Here is a 16,320-nt window from a genome sequence, read left to right as displayed (position 1 = left end):
AGCCCCACATTGGGTGTCTTATGTGCCATGCCAGCGCAGCCAGGTTCAGTGAGGCTGAGTGGGGCCGGTGAAGGATTGGGAAAAGACAGAGAAGAGAATGAAAGCTGGGTCTCAGTGGGATGCTGCCCTCTCTGATGGAGAGAGACAGCGTCATGGACTACAAGCTGTGTCTTTATTTTATAGCCAGATTCCACAAGGTAAAATAAGGGTGTGGTCAACATGTTTACAACATTCTTGTGAGTTTTGTTCCCACTCAATTACATGCACCTGAAGTCTATCAAGCCTACATCACTCAGGCGCATGGGGCCACGTGTTTGGACCATAGGTTCAAGCTTACAACCATAGCTGTTGGCTATAATTGTGCTGGGAGGGCTCTGCCCTCCAAGCTGGGACTTGCACACAGCCACGAGAGTACTGTGCCCTCTCATTAGTCTGAGGCTTGAACCTGTCCAAACACTCTAGCTGCTCTCCACAATTAAGTTGGTGCTAACCAATAACACCGTGTATGTGCTGTTTACATAGTTAACATATTAGTGCACACAGTGTAGTTCCTTCTTTGGTAAATTTTGTGTTAAACGTGACTGCCCTGTTGCATTCTGATTTTTTTTTCTTCCTTATTTCTCCATGTCCCTGCCTTGATCTTCATTGCAGAGTCTCCATGAGACAGGAACCTAATGAAATGGTTCCCCCTTAGATCAGCCACAGGTCTAGGGCTCCTTGGGACTTCCAACTGCATTTCTGCTCCTGCTCCTGAGTCCGAGATCATAAACTTCATCCCTTCTGATCTTTGGGGATATTCTCTTAACTAACTCTGGAAAAAACAGTCATCTCAGCTTGCACAATTCAAGTTGCAACTGCAATGTGAGGAACACTTATGGTGAAGACTAGGAGCAGGTGAAGTACTAAACCAAGTCCCATATAAACCACGTATCCTGGGGAAGCTTTAATTTGAGGCTTCTAGAGTCTTCCTTTCTCTTTCCCCTTGACATCAACTTGCTCCTCTAGCCTCAACCTTGAGGTTTGGGTCCTTGCTTGCTAATTGCCCTTACTTCCAGATATAAATATAGCTTGAATTGCTCATCACCCCTCCCTCTGGATTGGTGGTAATGAACTCCTTACTGTTTTCTTGCCTGAAAAGCTCTTTATCTGTCATTCAATTCTAAAACAATAGCTTTGGTGGGTAGAGTAATATTGGTTGTAGGTCTAACTGCTTTCTTTTGCTGCATTTAAGATTCTCTTTGTCTTTTAAAAATTTTTATTTTGATTTTTTTCAATTAAAATTTTTAAGTTTATATTCAGTATTATTTTGTGTTAGTTTCAGGTGAACAGCATAGTGGTTAGACAACCATATACTTTACAGAATGTGCCTTCTGATATTTCCAGTACCAAATGGCACCATATCTAGTTATTTCAATACTAGAGGCCCAAAATTTATGCAGGGGGGTGTCCCTTAGCCCGATCTTTACCCTCTCCAATCTGGGAGCTCTCTCCAAACTGGCAGTTGGACATCCCTCTCACAATCCAGGACTTCTGGCTCCTAACTGCTCACCTGCCTGCCTGGCCTAACCACTTTGCATGCCTGTCTGCCTGATCCCCCTAACTCCCCATCCCCTGCCAGCTTGGTCAACCCTATAAACTTTATTATTTATTTATTTATTTATTTATTTATTTATTTTTATCCCCTTCACACACAATTGTATTTGACTTCTTTATTGGCTTCTCCCTCTCACACAATTTTTCTCTCTCCTTTATATAACACTTTTTCCTACAGACTCATCATTTGTAAACTTTTCTTTCCTCCTTATTTTCTACTTCTGTTCCATCATCCTTCTTCCCATCTTTCTCTTATCATTCCTCCCTCCCATATATACTTTCAAATCAGTGTTTTGGGTTTCTTTGGATATTTACTCAAAAGTGGAATCACTGGGTCATAGGCAGTTCCATTTTTAATTTTTTGAGGCACTTCCATACTGTTTTCCATACTGGCTACACCAGTATGCATTCCCACTGACAGTGTAAGAGGGTTCCCTTTCTCCACTTCCTCGCCAACACTTACTAGTATCATTGGTTGATTTCTTGATGATAATCATTCTGACAGGTGTTAGATGATATCTCATTGTGGTTTTACTAGTAATTTTCATTTCTCTAATGATTACTGATGAAGATCATCTTTTCATATGTCTATTGGCCATCTTTATGTCCTATTTGTAAAATTCTATTTAGGTTCCTTGCCCATTTTTAGAATTGGATTGTTTGTTTTTTGGGTGTTGAGTTGTGTGAGTTGAGTTCTTTATGAATTTTGGATATTAATCCCTTGGCAAATATATTCTTCCATTTAATGTATTGTCTTTTCATTTTGTTAGTGGTTTCCATTGCAGTGCAAAAACTTTTCAGCTTGATATAATCCAATTTTTATTTTTTTTCTTTGTTTCCCTTGCCTGAGGAGATATATCAGGAAACCTTCTGAGATCCAGTTCAGTAGAGTTAGCTGGCTTGACTAGATCTCAATTAGCACCTAGGAAAAACCTCAGACATTTCCACTGCTGTCTGAAACAGGTCATCAAAATAAAGTTAGGCTAAAGCACAAACTTGAAACGGTCCTGCAACTAGACTAATAATTTTACCAATGGTCTGGTAAGGAAGGGTGATGGACCACTGTTGACTTTTCAGATTAGCAAAGCCCAGAGGGGCCTTATTGATTTAGAGGCTTATCATCCATGTTAATTTTTATTAGTTCTTTTAGGTTTTAATGCTAATGATACCTCTTACTTTTTTTTTTTTTTTTTTTTTCATCTTAACCCAAGGATATTTTTTTCCACTGATTTTTTAGAGAGAGTGAAAAGAGAGGGAAAGACAGAGAGAAACATTGATGTGAAAGAAACACATCCATTGGTTGCCTCCTGCATGAGCCCTGACCAGGGCCTGAGCTGGGGAGGAACCTGCAACCAAGGTATGGGCTCTTGATAGGAATTGAACCCGGGACCCTTTGGTCCACAGGCTTACACTCTATCCACTGAGCCAAACTGACTAGGGTTAACTATACATCTGAGGCTATAATTAAGATGATAAGATAAACTCATTGATTTTGATGTTTGCTTAGCATTAGATTTTTTTTTTTTAATAGGGTAAATATCAGACTCCTTAAAAGTGTCAGACTGGATTGGATCTGGAGGAAAAGTCCAATATCTCCTGTCCAGGATTTATTTCATTAGCAAGATGATGCAAATTAAGCCCTCAGAACAACAGTTGGCACATAAACTATCGCATCATTATTATTATCACTACTAGAGGCTGGGTGCACGGATTCGTGCACAGGAGGCTGGGGAGCGGGACCATGGGAGGTTGGCCAACTGGGGAGGGACCATGGCAGGAGGTTGGCCAACAACCCTGAGGAGGGAGCTGGCCCTCAGCCCCCTGGGAAAGGGGCCGTGTCCACCACCACCCATTCCCAGTTCCCATTCCAGCTCAGGCCTGAAGGCCCCAGCGGGGTTAGGAGAGGAGGTAATGGTAGCTGGGCTGGGTGTGGAAGGAATGGATGCCAGACACAGATGCCACCATCAGTGTCCTGCCACTTTTGTGGTTCCCCGCCTCCCCCCTTCTTTCTTCCCTCGCCACCATACCACCACTGCAGCGGGTGGGTGGACCCTGGGGAAGGAAGAGGACGAGAGCAAGTCAGACCCTTGTGTAGAGGGCTGATTTTTAATAAATTGCAGTGAGGAAGCTACTCTGTTACGCACAAAACCCCAAACCAGAAGCAGGTTGTCTATGAATGGTTTAGCCCAAGAGGCTGATGGAGGCTGGCGAGCCATGGGGAGGAGGTTCAGGCGGTTGGCTATGGGAGCGCACTGACCACCAGGGGGCAGCTCCTGCATTGAGCATCTGCCCCCTGGTGGTCAGTGTGCATCATAGCAACTGGTTGACTGATCATTCCAGTTGTTCTGGTCGTTCTGGTTATTCTGATCATTTGGTCATAATGTACACTTAGGCTTATATATATATAATTATCCATACCACAGGCTATTGTATATCTGAGTTTTACAAGGGAAAGAATAGTGTTTATGTTATTTTGTATACTTTTCTGTTTTTTTCTCTTTTTAAATACTATGTTGCAATGTATAATCAGCAATAAAGCAATTAAAAAGAGTCCTTAAGAAAGAGCAAGGACATAAGGAAGGATATTGTGGACCAGAAATTTGAGTAAATTGGTTTCTTTCACTGAAGCAATGGGCTGCTCTTGTGGCCACAGGTAGGCAGTACCAGTCATGAGGGACATTACCCTGACCATACCTGGATACTCTCTTCAGAGGACGGGAGGGCACTGAGTGCATGCTGGGTAGGAGAGTAAGTAGAAGGCAGGTATGGACACTCTCATTGATGTTCTTGGAGCTCTGCATGTGAGCCAGCATCTTCGGGGCCACCTGTCCAGCAGAGTGCCTGTTGCTGCTGGATTTTAGAGCCATAAGGAAGTTATGCGGGGCAGCCAGGAAAAATCTGCCCTGTGGTTGTGTGGCTTGCCTGCAGCCCTCCTCTTCCCATGAATGGAGCATCGGGGCCTCATTGCCCCACCATTAAATGAGAGGAAGCCAGTAACGTCTGGTCCCCCTGGAGAGGGTTATTCCCGAAATTGTCTGAGTGGTATCGCTGGACTCAGGCAAAATCTCCCTGGCTTTGCTACGTTTATGAGCGATGAGCGGGGTGAATTCCTAGAACTGTGAGGTGGAAAGGATTCTGGGAGGTCCCCACCCACCCTGTCTTCAAGGAAGGCTGCAACCAAGTCACACAACCGCAGGCTGACTATTCGTCCTAGCTGCCCTGCATAGGGGATGGCTCTAAACCCCAGGGGAGTCAGTAAATGTCCTTCCTGTCCCTCTCTAAATCTCTCCACCCTTCAACCAACTCTCTCCTGGGACTTCTTTCAAATGGGTTCTGTGTCTGTTTAGGACTTCCTCCAGCTTCTCTGCACTCCGCTCAAACGCAGGAGCCCTAAACCCAAGGTGCCCTCTAATGGAGGCTGGGCCATCTCAAGAGGAGTCAAGGACAATCTGCATCCTTCACTGCCACACAGAAGCGATTCTAGGCAGAGGGAACATGGTGTGTGTGTGTGTGTGTGTGTGTGTGTGTGTGTGTGTGTGCGTGCACGCACCGAGGTGAGGGGGTAGGGGCTTCTATGGCCAAGAGAACCGAGATCAAAATTCTGCTCCATAGTCCACCTGCTGGCGGACACCGATGAGTCATTTGCTTTGCCTCCGTCCTTCACAGGTAACGGAAGAAATGTGAAAATGTCATCAGGTCCCTGTGAGGCATAAATGAGATAGTATAAATATAAAGTGCGTCGTCTGTGCTGTACATGTTCTTCATACAAAACTGGCTTAACTACATGCCAATTACTTCATCTGGTATCAAACGGAAGCAATGTGATCCGTCCCAACGCTAGAGACAAAAGTGACGAACTGTTCTGTCCTCTAAGAGATGATCAAGAGTGAATTTAACGATCTTTGCTTTTTGCCTTAAATGCTGACTCCTTAAATTCAACTTCCTGGGTTAGAGTTTACCTTATAATTTTATATTTCTCAGCAGTTTACAAAGCAATTTCAATACCCCGTTTAAAAAAAAAGAAAAAAAAAGAAAAGAAAAGCTTAGTGACTTTGGAACCATTGCCCCAAAGATAAATCACATAACACTTACAGTCTTCAATGAGAGACAACTTGACTTAGAAGTATCTCCTTCAATCCCCAGAAATCCCTATGAAATAGGGAGGGGAAAAACCCATCTATGAGCAGTGTTTGAAGTAGTCAGTGCATAAGAGATGAAAGCTACATCCCCAGGTCCTTAAAGACAAAGTAAAGAATGTGTTGCAAATGAAACAATATCCCTCAGACCTAATAACTAATCAATGAAGAAAAAAACAAAACCCATATTGTCCAAGCAGGTAACCACTGCTTGTAATTGGTCAGGCCCTGTTCAAAGCAGATTGCATGTAGTGAGGTATTTAGTCCTCCCATAAATGTATAGGCAACTATAGTTTCCATCCTCACTTTCTACATAAAGGAGCTCAGGCACAAAGAAACCAAGTAGCCCTGACTGGTTTGGCTAAATGGATAGAGCATCGGCCTGTGGACTGAGAGGTCCCAGGTTCGATTCTGGTCAAGGGCATGTACCTTGGTTGCAGATACATCCGCAGTAGGATGTGTGCAGGAGGCAGCTGGTCGATGTTTCTCTCTCATTGATGTTTCTAACTCTCTATCCCTCTCCCTTCCTCTCTAAAAAAAAAATCAATAAAATACGTTTTAAAAAAAGAAATCAAGTAATTTCCCCAAGAGTTGATAGCACAAGTGGCAGAACTGGGTTCAAACCAGTCAGTGGTTTCCAAGAGCCCACACTTCCTACCCCTGTGCCACATTGCTCCTTTAGTTTTACCCCTAACTTGGGAAGCAGTAGAGTCTAGTAGTTAAATGCACATATTTTGTTGTCTAAAAGATTCGTATTTTAATCCTGGGTTCACTACTTAATGGAGAAGCTGGACAGGACATGTGGTAGCCCTCCCCTCTCCCTGCTTCCTCCGTCTCAAACCTTGGCTGATAAAGAAACCGAGGTCTAAAAAATTAAGATACTTAAAATAGAAATCATGTTCTGTACCCAAACACTAAGTTGTTTGCTACCTTCTGAGTCAGCTTGCCGTAATGAAATCATCGTGCATTCAGAGAGCTTCCCAGACCTCAGCTGTCTCTGATGTACTAAGTGGTAGGGATTTTTTCAAAAAATAATGCCTAAGTGTACATGAACAAAGCAGTGTGAATTATGGAGAAAATGAGTGTACTAACACTGTGAGTTAACACTCTTTCAAATAAGATAAATATTTCTATTTCCTCCAATTTGACATCCTTCATTATCACCTGCAGCATCATTTTTATAACCATCAAATAGTTAAGCAGCTAGTACAAATAGCTACCTCTTGCGGAGTGCTTAAGTGATCTCATTCACTTTTTTATAAAAATGTGTTATATTGATTTTTTTTACAGAGAGGAAAGGAGAGGAATAGAGAGCTAGAATCAAGTGTAACATCGATGAGAGAGAAACATCGATCAGCTGCCTCCTGCACACCTCCTCCTGGGAATGTGCCCACAATCAAGGTACATTGATTTGACTGGAATTGAACCTGGCCGATGCTCTATCCACTGAGCCAAACCGGGTTTCAGCTCATTCACTTTTTCAGTGAGGTTGGTAGGTATCTTTATTTCTCTTTGTTGATAATAAGTTAAAGCATACAGAGGCCTCCAGCAAATAGCTTCAGTTCCCATGAAACCTAAAGTGATGGAGGCGTTCAAGTAGAACCATTCTGATGCGTATGTGAACATATTTACCACACTTCCCTACGCTTCCCACAGAACCGATAAAGGAAAGGTTAAGCTTATAGCTTCTGACCTGCCACACAACTGCTGAAAGGCCAGTCTCTAACATCTATCCAACAACTGTTTTGTTACAAAATTTGCATAGTTGTTGGTAGCCCTCTATCCCCAAATTAATCTCTAATCTGGCAGGTTCCAGAATCTGATCTTCACTAAAAATCTTCAAACTGAAACTACAAGAAGCTCATTTATTATCTCAAAAACTATTGTGCAGAAAGGAAAGAAAATCAACTGACACCTTTCTTCAAATGTGGAAGAAAAAGATTAGCTTTGACAAACTCAACCTCTGGCTTGGAGTTATTTCACGGTAGCAAAGGCAAAAATTATTGGCTGTGTTAATCACATTTGGACGAAACATCCAGTTTTATAGAAATCATCTCCAGATTGTTTTGTTTCTGGCACGTTAGCACAACTAATTCATCGGCAGAGTGAGCAAGCCTTTCTTGCAACGGAGCCAGGCCTCCTTTGATGAAACAGAGCCTCCACAAGCTGTTCTGCAGAATCAGGGAAGGGGCTGTGTTAGTCTGTTTTATGCATGTTTTACTTTTTAATTCAGTTGGCTACCAACATGTATGTGATTGTAATAGATGTTTAATGCAACAGAAAACCTAGTTACAGGGCATTTGCTCTGGGTTGTTGCTGATTTATCTTTCAAATATTTTTTTTTTCCTAAACTACCTAAAACACACACACACACACACACACACACACACACACACACACCATTTTAGGCCACAGGATTTTCTTCACTGCATGGCTTATTCGTTAACCAAAATGAGTGATTGAGGGAAGAATACACAAATGAACCAATCCATGGTGGGAATGGAAGCCAAAGCAACTGGTCTGAGCTTGAGTAGCAACTATTTCCCCTGCATCTACGAGGCATACATACAAGTGGGTCAGATCTGGTTGCCATGCATATGTAAATGGCCACTGTAGCAATTCTCCAGCAGCCAAAAATGACAAAGGAGACCTAGAGGGAGAAGAGAGATTGTCCCCTTCCTGCAATATTTCAAGAAATATCAATTTCCTATTGAGTAAAAGACAACAGAACTTGTCAATGTGTATATGCTCCTGGACTGGTTCCCTGCCCCAGCACAGTCTGGGACCTCCAGGCTCTTTGAAGAGCAGGAAAGAATTCAAGAATGAGTCAGGGTGAGAGTGAATGGTAGTTTTATTTTGGTAGAGAAACAAGGAGGTGAGGATGCAGGATCCCTGGTGGCAAGTCTCACAGGGCCGCTGAGAAAGAAGGGGTAATACACATCAGACTGGACAAGGATGATCACCTGAGTGAGTTGCCCATGGTTAGTTCATGGGATTTTGTGTTTCCAAGAGTGGGTTGTTTCTGAACTTTGTAGCACCAAATTCTGTTTCTACCTTCTAATTGGCAGGGGGTTACTTGTTATAATATGCTCCATTTCATATTAGGAACAAGAAGAAAGGCTTCTACAGTATTTGTGGTGTCAGTTTTCATTATAATGATGCTCTAATGAGCTTTAGGGTGGTTCTCTGGCCAATTTTCCCCTCTATCTTGGATTGATTGGATCTTAGCCAGTCCTTGTTGTTGATTTCTGAGACCACCAGCCACACAGGAATCTCCTTCCATAAACTGTTTCCCTTTGGTCATGGGTAGAGGTGGGGCTGTAGTGAAAGCACCTAACTATTTACTGGCCTGCGATGTTCATTCCTGCTTCCTCATTCCACTTGTAGGCAATTTTCCCTAACTTCTTTCTGTCTTGCCTCATCTATAGCCCTGGAACACATTTCCTATAGAACACCTCCTACCACTAGGTAAACTTTACATCAGGTTACTTCTCCTGATGAATGGGGATTACTGGTTTAAAGAATAAATTGATCTTTGGGACTAGAATGGGGAGGTCTTCTCTAGAAGTTCTAATGACATTTCTGAGCTACAAGCTGTACTGTTTGTTCCTGTGCACCAGGGTTGAGTAAACTGTACACTTGTGTGCTGGAAGGTGCAGGAGAACTTTTCCGGAGTCAGGACAGGGGGGAAGAGCTGTCCGTTGCAGGAAGGAAGACAGGTACCTGAGGACTGAAACGTATTAAAATGGTCCTGAGTGTGAAACTCCTGAATAAATCCTACTGAAACCAAGGAGAAAAACAAAGCTCTGCCAGACAAAGGCAAAGTCATGAAAATTCATCTGAACAGCTAAAAATCAGCACATGTAGATCACCTCTCAATTGTGGCTTTTTAAAATCCATCTGTGACCAGTTATTCAGCTCCTTGGGGTTTCATGAAACCTCGTTTGTGACCTGATGTGCACAGAGAAATGAATATAAAATGATAAATGGACTTGTTAAAAACACCAATATCAAACTTTACAATTACTCCATGTCCCTGTGAAGCACAATGATCCATTACTTTTTTTTTTTTTTTTTAAAGCTCTCAAACTCCCTTTAACTTGCCAAGAGCAAAGGAAAGAGGGAGGGTGAGATTTGTAGGATTTCCAGCTAGTGTTTGAGTACTTAGGAAAGTACCTTAAATTGGGTGAGGCCACAAACAAAACAAAATTCCCATCATGCTGCGCCCTTCAGACATGATGCAGCTCCCTCTCAGGAGCTCACACGAAGCCCCTTCTGCATTAACTGAAATGGCTGAGTTTACACCAAAATAAACTCTGAGCAATGTGTCCTGCTGGAGACACGTTGGTGTGACTTTGCCATCCTTGTTCAGCCTCTTCACTCCATGCAGCGAAGTCGCAACTCGTGAGTGAAGAAACAAAGAAACGCTCCATTTGCTTGTGGTAGTGGAGAGAGTGAGGGAATGAACCCCCACCCTCCACCCAGAGACCTCTTCCCAAAGATGAGAACTGCCTGCTGCTTCCTACATGAGGCGGAGTCTCTGTTGTAAGATATTGAATTTACAAGGCTTTTACTTTCATCTCCTTTAAGCCTCGCCATAAGCCAGTGAGGGAGACGGGAGCTGGTGAAATGCTCTTTATTGATCACATATCATGGGCCAGGTACTCTGCTAAGACCATGCACACAGCACAAACAATATGAAGTTCCTGCTCCAAAGTGAGTGACGGGCATTCTAGGGGGTACATAGCAAAGAAATTGAGACGGGAAATGGCATATGAAATTGCTGTTAGTGTTGGTACTCTAGGAAGAGATTGACTTTGGATTTAAGAATTCAGTCTTGGTAAGAAGATGCGGGAAGGGAGAGGTGGGCTGGAGGTGTTTCATACCAGTAAATGATTTGCTGTACAATGTTTTAGGAACCAGTATTTACAGTTGTTCCTTCATGTCGACTTCATTTAAAAATGTAGTTGAAATGTCTTAAAAAATAAAACTACTACATATTTCAGATAAATAAGCTGTGCTATGTTTACACAGTGGATACTATGCAGTTGTAAAAAAGAAGGATCTCTTACCCTTTGCAACAACATGGATAGACCTGGAGATTATTATGCTGAGCGAAATAAGCCAGTCAGAGAAAGACAAATATCATGTAATCAGACTTATATGTAGAATCTATTGAACAAAATAAACTGATGAACAAACTGAGGAATAGAACATGGATGCACAGAACAGAATTACAGATCTCAGAGGGAAGAGAGAGGAGACGATGGGAAGAGATTAACCAAAAACTTATATGCATAGTATATGCATAGCCCATGAACACAGGCATAGTGTAGTGAAAGCTTGGGGTGAGCAGGGGTTGGGTAGAAGGGGGCAAAAGGGAGGAAAATGGGGGGCATCTATAATATTGTCAATAAAATTAAGATTATATTAAAAACTTAGAAAAAAATAAGTATGTAAAAAATAAAAGCCTACCATGTATTTCTCATAAAATATGAGAATTATCCAAATTATCTAAGAAATTCAATCAAATTTATGTTGGCAATGCTGAATTCACTTTTAATTCTTTAAATGAACTATTGAAAAGAGTTAATTATTGATAGGTCAGCAGAATGTTTAATATATGTAAGTCATGGTTCTCATCCCTGGAAACTTAAAAAAAAAAAATCTGTTATAAAAAAATTTCAAACAAACACAAAAAATGAAAAGAATGAGGAAGACAGGGGTGGGTGGGTGGGTCAGAAGAGATCAACCAAAGTACTTTATACATATATTCATAACCTATGGACACAGACCACATGGTGTGGGAGGCCTGGGGTAGGGGTGGGATATAAGGGGTCAATGTGAGAAAAAAAGGAACATATGTAATACTTTCAACAATAAAGATGAAAAAGTTAAGAATGATGAAAAAAATAATTATATAATAAGCCCCTATACTGACCACCCAGCTCCATAAATAATCAAGCATGGCCAGTCATATGGCCAATCATGTGTAACCCCTACCTACTTCATTATTTTAAAAGAAATTCCAGATTTTATATCATTTCATCCACAAATCTTTAAAAAGATAAGGAATTGTTTTAAACATGATATCAGAATCATCTCTAAACTTAATGATAAGTCCTTAATATCAGTAAGTATCGAGTCTGCATAGATAGATACTGTTACGGTTTTCTATTGCTGTGTGATATTTTAAAGAACCTATTACTGTCAGTCATGTAGGAAAATTATTGTTTTTTCTATACTCACATGAAGAAATGTTTAGAGAGAGGAAGGGAGAGGAAGTGAGAGAGAGAGAGAGAGGAGCATCCATGTGAGAGAGGTCTCTTGCCTCCCATACGCACCCTCATCTACCAGAAATGGAATCTGCAACCTAGGCAGGTGCCCTGACCCAGAATAGAACCACAGCCTTTTGGTGCACAGCACCACATTCCAACCCACTGAGCCACCTGGCTGGGACTCAAGTAGGAAGATTTTAAACCATCAAGTCAATTTCTTTAGAAGGGTTTAGATATTTCTTTTCTTCTTGAGTCAGTTTTTGGTAAGTTATAATTTTCTAGGAATTTTTTTATTTTATCTAAGTTTTAAAATGTATTAGCATGAAGTCATACATAATATCCTTTTATAATGACTATAGTTCTATAGTTATGTTTTCTTTTTCCTTCCCAATATTGTTTACTTGTATCTCTTTTTTTCTTTATCAGTCTTATTAGGGGTTTGTCAATTTAATTAGTCTCAAAGAACCAACTTTTGGATTTAATTTTCACTATTGTAAATTTTCTGATTTTTAATTTCTGCTTTTATCTTGATTATTTCTTACTTTCATCTTTAGTTGGATTTATTTTGCTGTTCTTTTACTAATTTCTTAAGTTGAATTCTTTGTTCACTAATATGTAGCCTTTTTTATTATTGTTATTCCTAATGCAGCAAAGGTTATATATTTTTCTAATTACTGTGTTAGCTGCACACCCAAAGTTTTGACATTTGGAATTTATTTTATTGTTGGTTTCTAAGCTATGTGATCTCTGATATCATTCCTTAGAAACCAGAGGGAACACATACTACCACTTTGTCTGGCACCTGGTAAGTGATCTTTTCTCATGATTATTAATAGTATTAGTAGAATATTGTTGAATAGCAAGTTTGGTTCTAGTTTGTCTTTATTTAATTTCCACAATGACTTCTCTGCATGCAATTGCCTCCCTGGGAGCCCTAAATTCTTCTTATGGTCTATCTCCCCCCTTTACCCCCCCCCCAAATCTAAGTGGCTTCCCTGCCTTCGCCCTTTTGGTAACATCTTTTTTTCTTCTTCTTTTTTTTCCTGCTATTAAAGCAGCATCTCCTTCCTATGAACTGCAGTGGGCCATTTTATTCAAAAATCTATGGTTTGTCTTGGGTTTGAGGAAAATCTCAAGTTCCAACTCAGTTGACTTGTCCACACTTGTTGGTAAGTTCCTGGATTCTTTACAAGACGAATGTTGGTTCTTCATTTTAATTTATGACATTATTTTAAACGTAGATTATCTCATATTCTGATGTATGTCAGGATTCCTATACTTTTCATTTTAGCCTCATTTTCTGTGCTGTAGGTTTACAGTCTGAGATGGAGATAAATCATGCTGTCCTGACCTGTTTGTAGTGTATTAATCACCCACTTCTCTTCAATGGGCTTTCATATGGTTGCCCCCTTTACATCTGTTCATTCTTTTCTCATCCAAGGTGCACGGCCTAGTACTATTTTCCATTTCTTTTTAAAATCTGATGTACGCCAAAACCGGTTTGGCTCAGTGGTAGAGCGTCGGTCTGCGGACTGAAAGGTCCAGGTTTGATTCCGGTCAGGGGCATGTACGCTGGTTGCGGGCACATCCCCAGTAGGGGGTGTGCAAGAGGCAGCTGGTCGGTGTTTCTCTCTCATTGATGTTTCTAGCTCTCTATCTCTCTCCCTTCCTCTCTGTAAAAAATCAATAAAGTATATTTTAATAAAAAAATAATAAAATCCGATGTACAATATAGTGTATTTTTCTCGATGGCATTTCCATTGGTTGTAGATTTGTCAGAAATTATTTGAATTAGGGGGACTCCATAATTTCTATTTACATTATCCCTTTGCATTTTATGGTATTTCATTTCCTCCCAAACCCCTCAGGGAAACCTGTAATGAGCTCTTTAACAAATTCTCTCAAGCCTTCCTTCTCAGAGAGTAGGCAGCTCCCACATTTCTTCAGGGCAGAGATTACCTGATTCATTTATCACCTAATCCACAGGTAAACCTTATGACTCTTTTGTTCTGGCAGGAGATAGAGCAGAATTGATTTGCAAGGAAATTTTGTAAAAACTGAACAAACTTTTATACTCTTAAGACAAGATGTTGAGAGAAACTTGTTCTTCAAAAAATATATATCTTTCCTAAAGACTCAGTTATTCCTAAAGTGAACTTAAAATGTGATTTTTTAAACTTTAATATTGGAGTTAAGATAGAAAGTATAAAGTCTTGTATAGACACTAGAGGCCTGTTGCATGAAGATTAGTGCAATAGGCCTTCCTTCCCCTGGCTTCCGGCACCAGTTTTCCTCTAGCACCCGGTACCCAGACCTTCGCTCTGGCTGGAGTCTGCTGCCTTTGTTGCAGACTCTGGCCAGAGTCTGCCATCTTTGTCTTTGCTGAGGTTGGAGTGCTGCACCTGTATATCCCTTGGCCCCCCACCATCCCTCTCATAGCAGGTGTCCTTCCCCTTCTGGCCACTCTGCACCTGGAGTGGCTGGGTGGCAGGGCCACTCCCATCTTTGTCCTTATAATTTGCATATTCCCTCCTGATTGGCTGGTGGGCATCATGGAGGTTCAGTCAATTTGCATCTTTCTCTTTTATTAACAGCCAGTTACATTACTTTAGTCATATCATAACAACCAAGACATCACTTATATAATCCAATGTTCCTTTGCATTTTGTGTTATGTTTTGACAGTGGCCTTTATCTGTGTTTTTGAAAAGATAAGGGATTGCTGTGTTTCCCCTCTAAGCAAGCATTTGAAGGCCATTACTGGTACATTTCAAGACTGTTTTCTGTTGTCATTGAAGTAAGCCATGAAATTACAAAATGCACTTGCAAGTACTCCCAAACAGTATATCTGCAACTCATATGGCTGGGATTGCGTGGGGAGTTGCTTTCCTCTGATTCTCCAGTGTTTTTAATTTCCTCTTATATGTCAGTGTTGCTAGGGTTCCATATTTTGTCCTTTTTTTTCCCCTCATGGTTCTCTGCTTATGCCTATAATCATCACCGTCACCACCACCCCATCCTCACCCTCCTCCCAGATCTCTATCTCCATCATAGGGCTCACTTCTAAGTCTCCTGTTTGCTATCTCCAGCTGCTGCTCAGTCCTTGGAAATGTTTCCCTCAGATCTCAGTACCCACCCTGCTTTCCACAGAAGGTCTCAGTGAAACATGTACTTGATTGTGTTTCCCCCTGCTTTGCTGTTAGGAACTGTGGTTGTAGTTTAGGGTCTGCCTTTTGCCTTTTGTGTATTAACCTCAGCTCTATCTTAATTCTTTTCCCCTCCATTTTTCATCTGTTTATTTTAATGCTGATATAATGTATGTATTTATATAGGCTTGTTTGGGGTAGTCAGGGTATGAAAATAAGTAACATGATGTTATTATATAGTATATATCACATATGTGTGTATTTATATATATATATATCTTCTGAATATCTCTACTTTGATGGCTCATGTGACATACCTTAATTTCAACATATTGAAAATGTATTCATCTCCTAAAATTCTCTGCCAAGAACTAATTTAACTAGTTTTCCAAACTAGTAGTAATCTTAACTTAATCTTTGATTCTTCTTTCTCTCTTTTCCAACATCACATCTAATTCGTCATCAAATCCTGGGCTTTTCTATCCATCCCCAGTGCCACTCACAACAGGGTCTTGCCACGCCAGTTCATTCTGTGTTTTGCTTCCAGAACAACCTGCCTAAAATAAATGTCATGTTTTGTTAGTGCCCTACTCAACCCCCTCCTGTCTCTCCATTGCCTACAGGAGACATTCCAAACAGCTTTGTGTGATGGACAAGGCTCATCATGATGTAAACAGCGATTTCTTTTTTCTCCATAATGGGAGCTTATTCTCCCTTTAGGGGTGTGGTCTCCCACTCTCTCGAGTTTCAGGGTGGTTCCTTTGGAAGCATTTAAAGCTCTCAGCACTAACTGCCATTGCTGGGTTGGGAGCCAGTGGTGGAGCAAAGCTCAAGTCTCAAGATTGTGATTGGGCTTTGGCTCTGTCAGTCTGGCAGCTGTAACACATAAAGGAGGCTTTTGGCAAAGACAAATTCCCTGGTTTTCTCTCCATCTCTTGAACTGAATATTGAAGAATTATGGATTGTCGTTTTCTTTTATGAAGTTTCCCACCCCTAAGTTCTTTCATTCATCAGCTTCTTCATGCTCCATTATGGCAGTGGTTCTCAACAGGGTACCTTTGGCAATGTCTAAAAACATTGGTTGCCATGACTGTGGGAGACGGTGTTACTGGTGCTTAGTGGGCAGAGGTCAGGGATACTGCTGAACATCCTACAGCAAACACACGGA

Source organism: Pipistrellus kuhlii, unplaced genomic scaffold (assembly GCF_014108245.1).
Source record: "Pipistrellus kuhlii isolate mPipKuh1 unplaced genomic scaffold, mPipKuh1.p scaffold_m20_p_5, whole genome shotgun sequence".
Classification (NCBI taxonomy): Eukaryota; Metazoa; Chordata; class Mammalia; order Chiroptera; family Vespertilionidae; genus Pipistrellus; species Pipistrellus kuhlii.
This window is presented reverse-complemented; position numbering follows the sequence as displayed.